This window comes from Phacochoerus africanus, chromosome 14 (assembly GCF_016906955.1).
Source record: "Phacochoerus africanus isolate WHEZ1 chromosome 14, ROS_Pafr_v1, whole genome shotgun sequence".
Classification (NCBI taxonomy): domain Eukaryota; kingdom Metazoa; phylum Chordata; class Mammalia; order Artiodactyla; family Suidae; genus Phacochoerus; species Phacochoerus africanus.
Genome location: NC_062557.1, coordinates 40,164,675 through 40,175,898, shown reverse-complemented (window position 1 = coordinate 40,175,898; position 11,224 = coordinate 40,164,675). Strand labels below are relative to the sequence as shown.

Here is an 11,224-nt window from a genome sequence, read left to right as displayed (position 1 = left end):
CTACTAGGAACCATGAGGTTAAGGGTTCGATCCCTGGCCTTGCTCAGTGGGTTAAGGATCCAGCGTTGCCGTGAGCTGTGGTGTAGGTTGCAGACACGGCTCGGATCCCGAGTTGCCGTGGCTCTGGCATAGGCCGGTGGCTACACCTCCGATTAGACCCCTAGCCTGGGAATCTCCATATGCCAGGAGTATGGCCCTGGAAGACAAAAAGACAAAAAAAAAGGAAGAAAGAAAAAAGAAAATGAGGTCTTTAAAAATTCCATTAACAATAACACCAATAAACATAAAAATACTTAGGAATAAATTTACCTAAAAATATTCAAGACCTATACATTGAAAATTACCCCCCAAATACTGAGACAATTTAAGGAGGATTTAAATAAATGTTCCTATGTGAGAAGACTCAATATTATTCAAATATCAATTCTCTCCAATTTGATCTGCAAATTCAACACAATCCCAATCCCAATTTCTAGAATTTATTTGTAGAAATTGATAAGCTCATTCTAAAATGTATATGGAAATGCAAATATATCCATATTTGTATATATTTATAGAATATCCAAGATAATCTTTTTATTTTTACTTTTTGGCTGCACTCATGGCATGTGGAAGTTCCTGGGCCAGGAATCGAACCCACAGCACAGCAGCAACCTGGGCCATAGCAGTGACAATGCCAGATCTTTAACACACGGAGCCAGAGAGGAACTCCTATACCAGATAATCTTTTTTTTTTTTTTTTTGCTTTTTTCGGGCTGCACCCATGGCATGTGGAGTTTCCTGGGCTAGGGGTCTAATTGGAGCTACAGCTGCAAACCACAGCCACAGCCACAGCATCGCCAGATCTGAGCCATGTCTGCAACCTAGACCACAGCTCACGGCAATGCCAGATCCTTAACCCACTGAGCAAGGCCAGGGATTAAATCCACAACCTTATGATTCCTAGTCGGATTCATTTCTGCTGCACCATGAAGGGAACTCCCAGCCAGATAATCTTTACAAAGAAAAAGTTGGAGCACTTAAGATTACCTAACTTAAAGTCTTGCTATAAAAGTTGGTGCACAGTCATCAAGACATCATGGTGGCATAGAGAGACATATCATTCAATGAAACAGAATAGGGAGCCCAGAAATAGATCCACATTTAAATGGGTGGGTCATTTGATTTTCAAGGAGGAACTAAAGCGATTCTATGGGTAAAGCAGTCTTTTCAATAGGTGTGGCTTCAACAACTGGCTATCAATATAAGAAAAACATGAACACTGACCCCATCTCACACAATACATAAAATTTAATTTGAGATGAATCGTAGATCTAACCTAAAAGCTAAAACTGTAAAGCTTCTAGAACAGAATGTAGGAGAATATCTTCATGTCCTGCAGATAGGCAAAGGTTTCTTAGAAAAGAGGCAAAAAGTAATGGTTATAAAAGAAAGATATGACACTTAGGATTTCATAAAAACTTCTATCTCCTGCTTATCAAAAACACAGGTAAGAAAATGATGATGCCCAATGACTGTGAACAACAGCCTCCTCAGTAGAGTAATGCAGCCTGTTGCTTGCATGGGTTGCCCTAAGGGACGCTGGAGATCACCCCTTCCAGTGGACATTTACGTCTGACTTCCTGCTGTCCCCAGTCGAAGTTCCAGACAGGTGCTCAGGGTCCTTCAGAAAGCCCCAGGGCACAGTGAAAAGGGTTTATATTCTCCAAGTCATCGTGTCCATTGCATCAAGCTGTAGAGCCATGAGCATGAGACTGAGGTCCTACATAAGGCCCAGTTCAAGTTCCCTGGTCACCAGAAGATCCACACCTCCAAAAAATGGGGCTTTATTAAGTATAATGAAGATGGATTGGAAGACATGGCAGCTGAAAAGTGGCTCATCCTGAATGGCTGTAGGGTCAAATATATCCCTAACCATGGCTCTATGGACAAATGGTAAGCCTGCACTCTTGAGGGCTTCATCACTGCCCTCTCCTTGCACACACCAATGAATCCTACTTCCTATCCACAAAAGAAAATGGATAGTGAGTCACAGACCAGCAGGAAATATTTGCAAAATATTTGCAACATTCTTTTAAAGGACTTATATCAAGTTTATATAAAGAACTACAACACAATAATAAAAATACAACCAACCTAGTAAAGAGAAGGGCAAATATTTGAACAGATATTTCACAATAAGGTAGTTGTACTGAAGACACACCTACCATATGACCCAGCAACTCTACTTCAAGAGATTTACCCAAAGGAAAACATATGTCCACAAAAATACATGTACAAGAATATTCACTGCAGCTTTCTTCACAATAGTCCCCAATAAACTGTCTGTGAACAGGAAAATGGATAGACCAATTACCACTACTTGGTGATAGAAAAGGGACAAAGTACTGAGACATGCAGCAAAATGGATGAATCTCAAACACATGATATGTGCATGCTATTTGATTCCATTTATGTGAAATTCTAGAAAGGCTTTTTTTTTTTTTAATGAAAATGGATTGCTTCTGCAAGATGAGAGTAGTGATTGTCCGGAAAGGGGCATGAACAGACTTCCTGGGTGATGGAAGTGTTCCATATCTTGATAGGGACTTGGGTTATACATTTGTAAGCATTTATCAAATCCCCTCAAAGAATACACTTATAATTTGTGCATTTCACCATTTCATTTATATAAATTTAACACTCCTCCCCATATGCACGCACACGAAAAAACCACAAGCAAATACTGAATTTTACTTAATGATATGCGTGGAGTTAAGTTTACTGATGTTCTGCATCTTGCTTTATTTTTTATTTTTTTATTTTTTTGTCTTTTTGCTATTTCTTTGGGCTGCTCCCGTGGCATGTGGAGATTCCCAGGCTAGGGGTCGAATCAGAGCTGTAGCCACTGGCCTACGCCAGAACCACAGCAACGCGGGATCCGAGCCGCGTCTGCAACCTACACCACAGCTCATGGCAACGCCAGATCGTTAACCCACTGAGCAAGGGCAGGGACCGAACCCGCAACCTCATGGTTCCTAGTCGGATTCGTTAACCACTGCGCCACGACGGGAACTCCTGCATCTTGCTTTAAAATATGCCAAAAATAAGCTGTATTAAAGGCTACATATACAGATAGGTATTTGAATGAAAGAGATACAGAAGATGTTGACAATTGTAGAATCTAAATGCTGAGTGCTCAAATTTCTATGTTTCAAATTCAATAGGTGAGTCAAGGGAGGGGTTACAGGACTGGTCAAGAATGGAAAAAACTCAGAATAGTTCTGAGGTCCTCACCTCAGAGAAGGAGTGGCCAGGATTTCATAGGGACCGTGAGGGTTCATATCCTTTATTTATAAGAAAACCAGTCAGCATGTGTGCTTGAGACTCTTTTCAACTGTCACCTCCAACCAGCCTGATCCTATCCAAGAGGATAGCTGAGGACAAGATGGTTCCATTACATTTTCCACCTCCCAATGGCGGTGTCTTCCCCTTCAGACCAGAGGTTCTTCAGGGCAGAGACGAGGTCTCCCCCATCAGATTAGGAGCTTGCTTCAAGGAGGACCTAGACCTTCCCCATCACACCAGGAGCTTCCTTAGGCTAGCGATTACATGCCTTCTCTCGGTTTGTGAATTACGACTCTTTCCACCATTGGACTGGAAGGCTTCTCTGGATGTATCTGCCATCTGACAGGGGCCTCTCAGAGAGCTGCCAATCATTTCTCTTTACTTCCTCCATGACTCCCACTTGGGTTCTGTAGCCTGAGCTCACTCAGAAGAGAGTGAAGGAGTGATTGACAGTATCTGAATAGGAATGCTCTAACTTCGATCATCCCAGAAGCAGACACTCATTTATATGGGTTTCACATTTAGCCGGGGAAAAGCAACGTTAATTCCCAGGAGTGACTGCAACCTTACACACCCTACAGTGAAGAAATTCTAACTTGAGGTTCCCCAGCAACTGTAACTGGGCAACGTCACCCCCAGGCATTAGCAGGAGGTCACAGAGCTCAACAGCTCATTGGGCAGGTGTAAGCATAGCCACCTCCACACAACTGGGTTTCTAGGAACTAAGGGTGGGATGCACCCAGAGATCCAGAGAGTGAGGGGTGGTGCTGGACACTCCATGAAAGAACAGACAGGAGAAAAGCAGGGAAGAGCCGAAATATGTCTCCCCCATATCTCACCCCCCCCCAAGTACACGCACACACAGATGCACAGTTTAAACTTAAAATATGATTCCTTTTCACAAGGGTAAATTCCATAGCAACTGATTACACATTTGCAAGGTGTTGCATGATAGGACACTAGAGTAGACACTGGCTGAGAGGGGGGACAAACTTGTTTACTATATGGGATACAAGATCTATATATCTCTCATTCTTCAAGCCAGTTTCCTCAGATGACCCTCCAACAAACAGACATCTCTGACTTATAAGTCCGACTAACTTCCACATTTTCTTTGTGACTCAGCTTCTACGGTGATAAGACAGCTTGTTTTTATAATCCTGGGTGACATGGAGAGAGGGTCATCAAGCTGGGCCATGAGAAATAATCTACCACTTTCTAGATCCAAGTTTTTCAAAGTGTCATCTTGTGTTGCTTCCAACAATAGCAGACTAGAAAATGTAAAAGGTCTTTTCACTACAAAACAAGTAGCTTCTGCTAAAAGAGACTTGAGTGCATTTCTGTACTCAACATAAGTAAGAGAAATATGTAATAGTTCCATACATCCCCCAAAATTCACTGAAACTAAGGCAAAGAGCAGTAAGCAGCAAAACAACTCAAAAGACGGGTGTTGGGATAACTGGTGTCCTACTTTCACCACTGCCATTCAACATTGTACTACTAGAGCAATTAGACAAGAAAATTGAATTGAAGATATCCAAGTTGGAAATCACGAAGTAAAACTCTCTCTATTCATAAATGACATGACCCTATATGTAGAAAATCCCAAATGATCAACAAGAAAGCTACTAAAACTAAAATTCAGTAGAGCTGTAGGGTATACGATCAAAACCAAAAGACCAGTTGTGTTAATACATATGCCTTCAATGTACAAAGGGAAATTAAGAAAACAGTATCATTCACAATAGGCTCTGAAAGAAGAAAATATTTAGAAATAAATTTAACCAAGGATGTAAAAGACATACACACAGAAAACCACAAAATATTGCTGAAGGAAAGTGAAGAAGACCCAAATAAACAGAAACACGTCCCATATTCATGGATAGGAAGACAATATTAACATGCCTATGCTACTCAAAGTGATCTACAGATTCAAAGACAAAACTCCAATAGCCTTTTTTTTTTCTTTGCAGAAAAACAAAAGCCAATCATCAAATTCGTGTGAAATTACAGGGGATTCTGAATAGCCAAAACAATCTTGATAAATATTAACAAAGTCAGAGAGCTCATATTTCTTCAGTGTCAAAACTTATTACAAAGGAGTAATCAAAACAGTGTGGTACTGGGATAAAGAGAGACACAGAGACCACTGGAGTAGAATTGAAAGTCCAGAAATAAACGCCTATATCCATTGCCAACTGATTTTAGACAAGGGTGCCAAGCACATTCAATGGGGAAGGAAGAGCCTTTTCACCATATGGTTTCCACATGCAAAATAATGAAGGTGGACCCCTACCTCACAGCAAATACAAATATTAACTCAAAATGGATTTGTAACTTAAATATAAAAATTAAGCCATAAACATCTTAGAAAAATATAGGGGAAAGTCTTTATAACCTTACACTTGGCATTGGAGTCATAGATTTGACACCCAAAACACAAACAACTAAAGAAAAATATAGTTAAATTGGACTTCATCAAAATAAAAAATTTTGTGCATCAAAAGGCATTATCAAGAAATTGAAAAGACAACCTACAGAATGAGAGAGATCATTTGCCAGTCATTTGATAAGGACTAAATATCCAGAACATATAAAGAATTCCTACACTCAACAACAAAAGACCCGGCTTCAAAAATGGAAAAAGGACTTAAATAGACACTTCTCCAAGAAATATATACAAATGGCCAATAAGCACATGAAAAAAATGTTCAATATCATTAGTCATTAGGGAAATGAGTATCAAAACCACAATGAGATATCACTTCATTTCTACAAAGATGGCAGTAGCAGTAGTAGCAGTAGTAGTGGTAGTGGTAGTGGTAGTAATAATAAATGGTAAGTAACAAGCATTAGTGGGGTTTTGGAGAAATTAGAATTCTTGTGCATTTCTGATAGAAATATAAAATGGTACAGACTCTGGAAAACAATTTGTTGGCTGCAAACCCAAAAACTAAACATAGAATTACTCTATGACCCAGCAATTCCACTCCTAGGTATATACCCAAAAGAACTGAAAACAAGGATTCAGATACTTTTATGCCAATGTTCATTGCAGTAACATTAACAATAGCCAAAAGGGGGAAATAACCAAATGCTCAGCAACAGGTGAATGCATAAGCAAAATGTGGTGTACACATACAGTGGAATATTATTCAGTCATAAAAAGGAATGAAGTTCTGAACTACAATCACAGTCACATCAGGGGAGGGGTTCAGACTGTGTAGAGCCTTGGCTTTTACTCTAAGTAAGATGGAAGGCCATCGGAAGGTTTTGAAGGGGGAAGATGTAAACTGACTTATGTTGAATGAGCCATTCTGGAGACAGGAGGGGAAATGTGGAAACCAGTTGGGAGGTTATGGAAATTACCAGCTAAGGGGTGACGGTGGCTTGACCCAGACTGTAGCAGCAGAAGTAGGAACAAGTAACTTACATTTTCGTAAATAATGTCAATAGGATGTTCAGGTAGCATGAAATTAGAGCATGAGAAAAGGGGCAGAGTCAAGGATGACACTGAGGACTTTAGCCTAAGCAAACTATCGATGGAGTTGACATTTTCAGAGAGTAGGAAGAGCAGATTTGGAAGGGGGAAGATCAAGAGTTTGTATTGGGACACGTTAAGTCTGATTTGCCTATTAGATGTCTAAGAAGAGATGCTGAATAGGCAACTGGGTCCATGAGTCCAGCATGAGATAGGTCAGAGATAAGCAAACAAAATTCAGGTCTAAGACACTTCCCCAGGATCACAGAGCTAAAAAATGGCAGGACCCAGGACTCCCTCTAAAACCTGGGTTCGTAACTTCTGTGATATACTGCTTCCCCAGCAACCTCTGGTGAACCAAGTCTTGGTTTTCAAGGAGAGAGAACAGAGTGGGAGTTTTCAGGCTGCTGACCCGTGGCTTTGTAATTCTCTTGGCCCCAACCTGAGTTGTCACTAGATTAGGACTCATCCACAGTCCCTCTCGGCATACATTTGCCTTTACAAGAAAGCATTTCCCAGGAAATGGGCGCCCCCGTGTCTCTCTGTGCAAGTGAGTGAAGAGAGTGGGAAGGAGGAGTTTTTGAGTGGTTTTTTTTTTCTCTTTATTTTCTCCTTTTTTAATTTTTTTTTATTTTTTGGAAATTGTCCGGGGGACGTGGTGTTGCTACTGGTGGTAGCAGCAACTGCTACAATCAGAGCTATTTTGAAGCAAAGAACTAATTTACTGCATGAATGACTTTAGCTCAAAAGAAGAAATAAGGACGATCAGGAGTCCTAAGGGAGCAGAATAATAGGGTAATTTACACGGGGAGATGAGGGAGATGGGAGAAACATGCAGGGTAATTCTTTTGCATAATCTTTATTTTATATTTTTGCCCTTTTTCCCTTTGCTTCTCTGGGGGCAGAGCCTCAGCTCAGACATGCTTCTTGGCCATCCCCAGGGTTGATCCCTGAAAAAAACTGAAAGGGCAAAGGAAGACAGGGTTGCCTAGGCTGAAGAAGAGACAGTTGGTTGAGTCAGGTTCATGGCTGTTTCCTAAAGCCAGCTTCTATTAGAGGGATGGTCTGTGGTCTCATAGAGCCTTGGGATTGCTGGGGGGTTGCAAAGGAGAGCTTCATATGCCTGACAGGGTGCAGTGTACAGAGTAGATGCTATCTGCCACCAAACTAAGAGCTCACTATTATCCCTGCTTTGGACTGAATATTTTGGTCCCCCGTCTCAAATTCCTACGTTGAAATCCTATGCCCCAATATGATGGTATTAAGAGGTGGAACTTTGGGGAGGTAGTTAAGTCATGAGGCTAGAACCCTCATGAATGGGATTAGTGCCCTTATAAAAGAGATCCCATGGAGTTCCCATTGTGGATCAGCAGAAACAAATCTGACTAGCATCCATGAGGACATAGGTTCGATCCCTGGTCTTGCTCAGTGGGTTAAGGATCTGGCGTTGCCGTGAGCTGTGGTATAGGTCGCAGATACAGCTTGGATCCCATGTTTCTGTGGCTGTGGTATAAGCTGTCAGCTGTAGCCCGAATTCAATCCCTAGCCTGGGAACCTCCATATGCCATGCAGGTGTGGTCCGAAAAAGCAAAAAAAAAAAAAAAAAAAGAGAGAGAGAGAGAGAGAGATCCCAGAGAGTTCTCTCTTCCCATCTTTCCACCACGTGAGGCTACAAAGAGAAGCAGGTGGTCTATAACCCGGAGGAGGGCCCTCACCAGGATCCAACCATGCTGGCACCTTGATCTGGGCATTCCAGACTCCAGAAGAGTAAGAAATAAATTTCTGTTGCTCGTAAGCCGCTCAGTCTATAGTAATTTGTTGTAGCAACCCAAACTGACTAGGATTACCCCAGATTCTTAATTTCCCAGCACAGAGACAATCTGGGCTGGCAAGACACTTAGAGAGCATTTGGTTCAAGACCTGCATGTTCCAAGTCAAGGAAACCACCAAGGCCTATGTTCCAAGTCTTACTCCAGTATGTACTAGTTATATGACCTTGGCCAGACCCTGGGGCCCTGAGCTTTGTCATGCATAAAACCAAGGTTGTCATCTTCACTGACATTCGTGAGGATCAAATGAGTTGAGGCCTGACAAAGTACTGTGTAAACGGCAAAGCACTACATAAATGTCAGTTACTGATGTTATTTGTCAATGAAGGAAACTGACTCCCAGGGGATTAAGTGACTCGTCCAAAGTCACACTGCAAGTAAATGCAGATGAGGGCTTGAACCTAAATCTCCAGTGTTCTTTCCACAGGAGAGACAGCACGAGGTAGTGGTTAGAGCACAGACTATGGAGCAGGCTGCCTGGCCTGCCCTTTACCAGCCACAGGACTTTGGGTGAGTCAGCTACTATCCCTGTGCCTCAATTCCCCCATCTGTGAGGTAAGGATAACAGTAATACCTACCTCAGAGAGCTGTTAGAACTCATGAGTTCATATGTGTGAAGCTTGCAAATGGTGTTTAATAAATGGCAGCTATTGCTTTTACTCAGGAAATATGGGCTACCTCAAAGCATATAGGATCGCCCCATGATGATATTCTCAAAGATCGAGAAAGGAGAGTTGTGTATAGCAAAAAGAATCCAGGTTAGGTTGAGATAGAGCTTCAAGTGTGGTAGAGCCAGTATGTCCTGCCTTGGGGCCAAGAGACTTGAGTTCTGGCCCCAGCTCTGCCGCCAAAGGCTATCTCTCCAAGGCCCACGTGCCTTCTCTCTAAAATGAAGCTGAAAATACTTGCCAACTTGTTGCTACTACAGGGCTTTGAGTACACCCAAGTGGAACACCTCTTATGGCAGAAAGTTCGGGGAACAGGAGTTCCCGTCATGGCACAGTGGTTAACAAATCTGACTAGGAACCATAAGGTTGTGGGTTCGGTCCCTGGCCTCACTCAGTGGGTTAAGGATCCGGTGTTGCCGTGAGCTGTGGTGTAGGTTGCAGACACGGCTTGGATCCCGCGTTGCTGTGGCTCTGGCATAGGCCGGTGGCTATAGCTCCGATTGGACCCCTAGCCTGGGAACCTCCACATGCCGCGGGAGCAGCCCTAGAAAAGACAAAAAGACAAAAAAAAAAAAAGTTCTGGGAACATATTAAGATTATTCCCAGTGGTACAGATTGCTGAAATAATTCTTGCAGGAGAGAAGGGAGCTAGGAAGGGTATGACATTTCTGGCTTTTGGAAAGTGTAAGCAAGAGCCGACTTAGCGACTGTTGAGTTGCCGTCCATTCTGACAAAAGGATGCTCAGGGTCCTCCATGGCCAGGGCCTCTCCAGAACAGACGTGAGGGAGATAGAAGGGAGCAAGTCAGATATCTCCTCCATACACCCTGTAACCCCCATGCAGGGGAAACCAAGCTAATTATATACCTCCACAGCTTCCAAAGCCCTGCATCATGCACCCCCTCCCCTTGGGAAGACTGCATGGAGTCCTAATATCTTCCCCTGGGTACTTTTGTTCTTTGCATAAAAGGTTAGTGCTCAATTAACTGGAGTAATGAGACACAGGGACATGGAAGGAAGCCACAGATAGCCCTGAGTCACAAATAAAACAAAACTGTGGTTAATCCTCCATTACATGTTATCAAATTATTGTGGTTAAGGGGCCATTGGACCTTGAGGTGCTCACTTCCCAGAAGGGGCTTAGAAATTGAGCAGAGAGAGTAATTTTGGAAATAAGTTAACCTTGGGATGGATCAGGAAGCTACTGGTGGGGATGGAGAAGGGGAGGTGGGCTGTTCCAGTTGAGCACAAGTAGGGTTTATCTGATCCCTTAACATAGAATTATAGATATTTTCCCTTCATAAAAGAGGTCTCAATATATACTAATCAATTCTGCTAGGCCCCTTTGGGGGAGGTAAGCACATCCCAGTATTTTAGCCACAGGTAATACATTAATTAGCCTCAGAGAGTAATATGACAATGGTTTTATTATTACACCTCCCCTGTTATAATTTATTTGTTACCTTTACAAGTACTGTACCAGATTGGCAAGTGTTTGAAGGAAGGGATTCACTTTATACACCTTATATCCAGAACCTGGCATATCGTAGTAGCTCAACGAAATTTTGCTGAGTGAATATTTGTTGATTTAGAGGTTAGAATGTGTCATTAGTTGTTAGCAATATTTCCAGATAGCTGTCAACTGCAACTCTTTGCCTTTTTTAGAACCTAAGGAACAGCAAGAAACTTATCCCACAAGTTTCTCTGCTGTATGAACCAGTCAGATCATAGGAAGCCCTAAAAGCCTTTAGCAGATGGGAAGAAAGGAGACTAAGATCAAAGACCAACCCAGAGCTGAGTTCCAGATGCTGACAGCAAACATGACTCATTGAATCAAGATTTGGGGGCAATGGGGAGGGAAAACGTGAGGAATAATTCAAAATATCCTGCTTCCTAAATCCTAAAATGAACATCACCAGT

The 11,224-nt window shown here is 42.2% G+C and overlaps 1 pseudogene; it reads left to right on the top strand.

Annotated features, from left to right (window-relative positions):
* Positions 1-1,503: 1,503 nt before the first annotated feature.
* LOC125115323 (uncharacterized) lies at positions 1,504-1,593 on the top strand (annotated as a pseudogene).
* Positions 1,594-11,224: the final 9,631 nt, after the last annotated feature.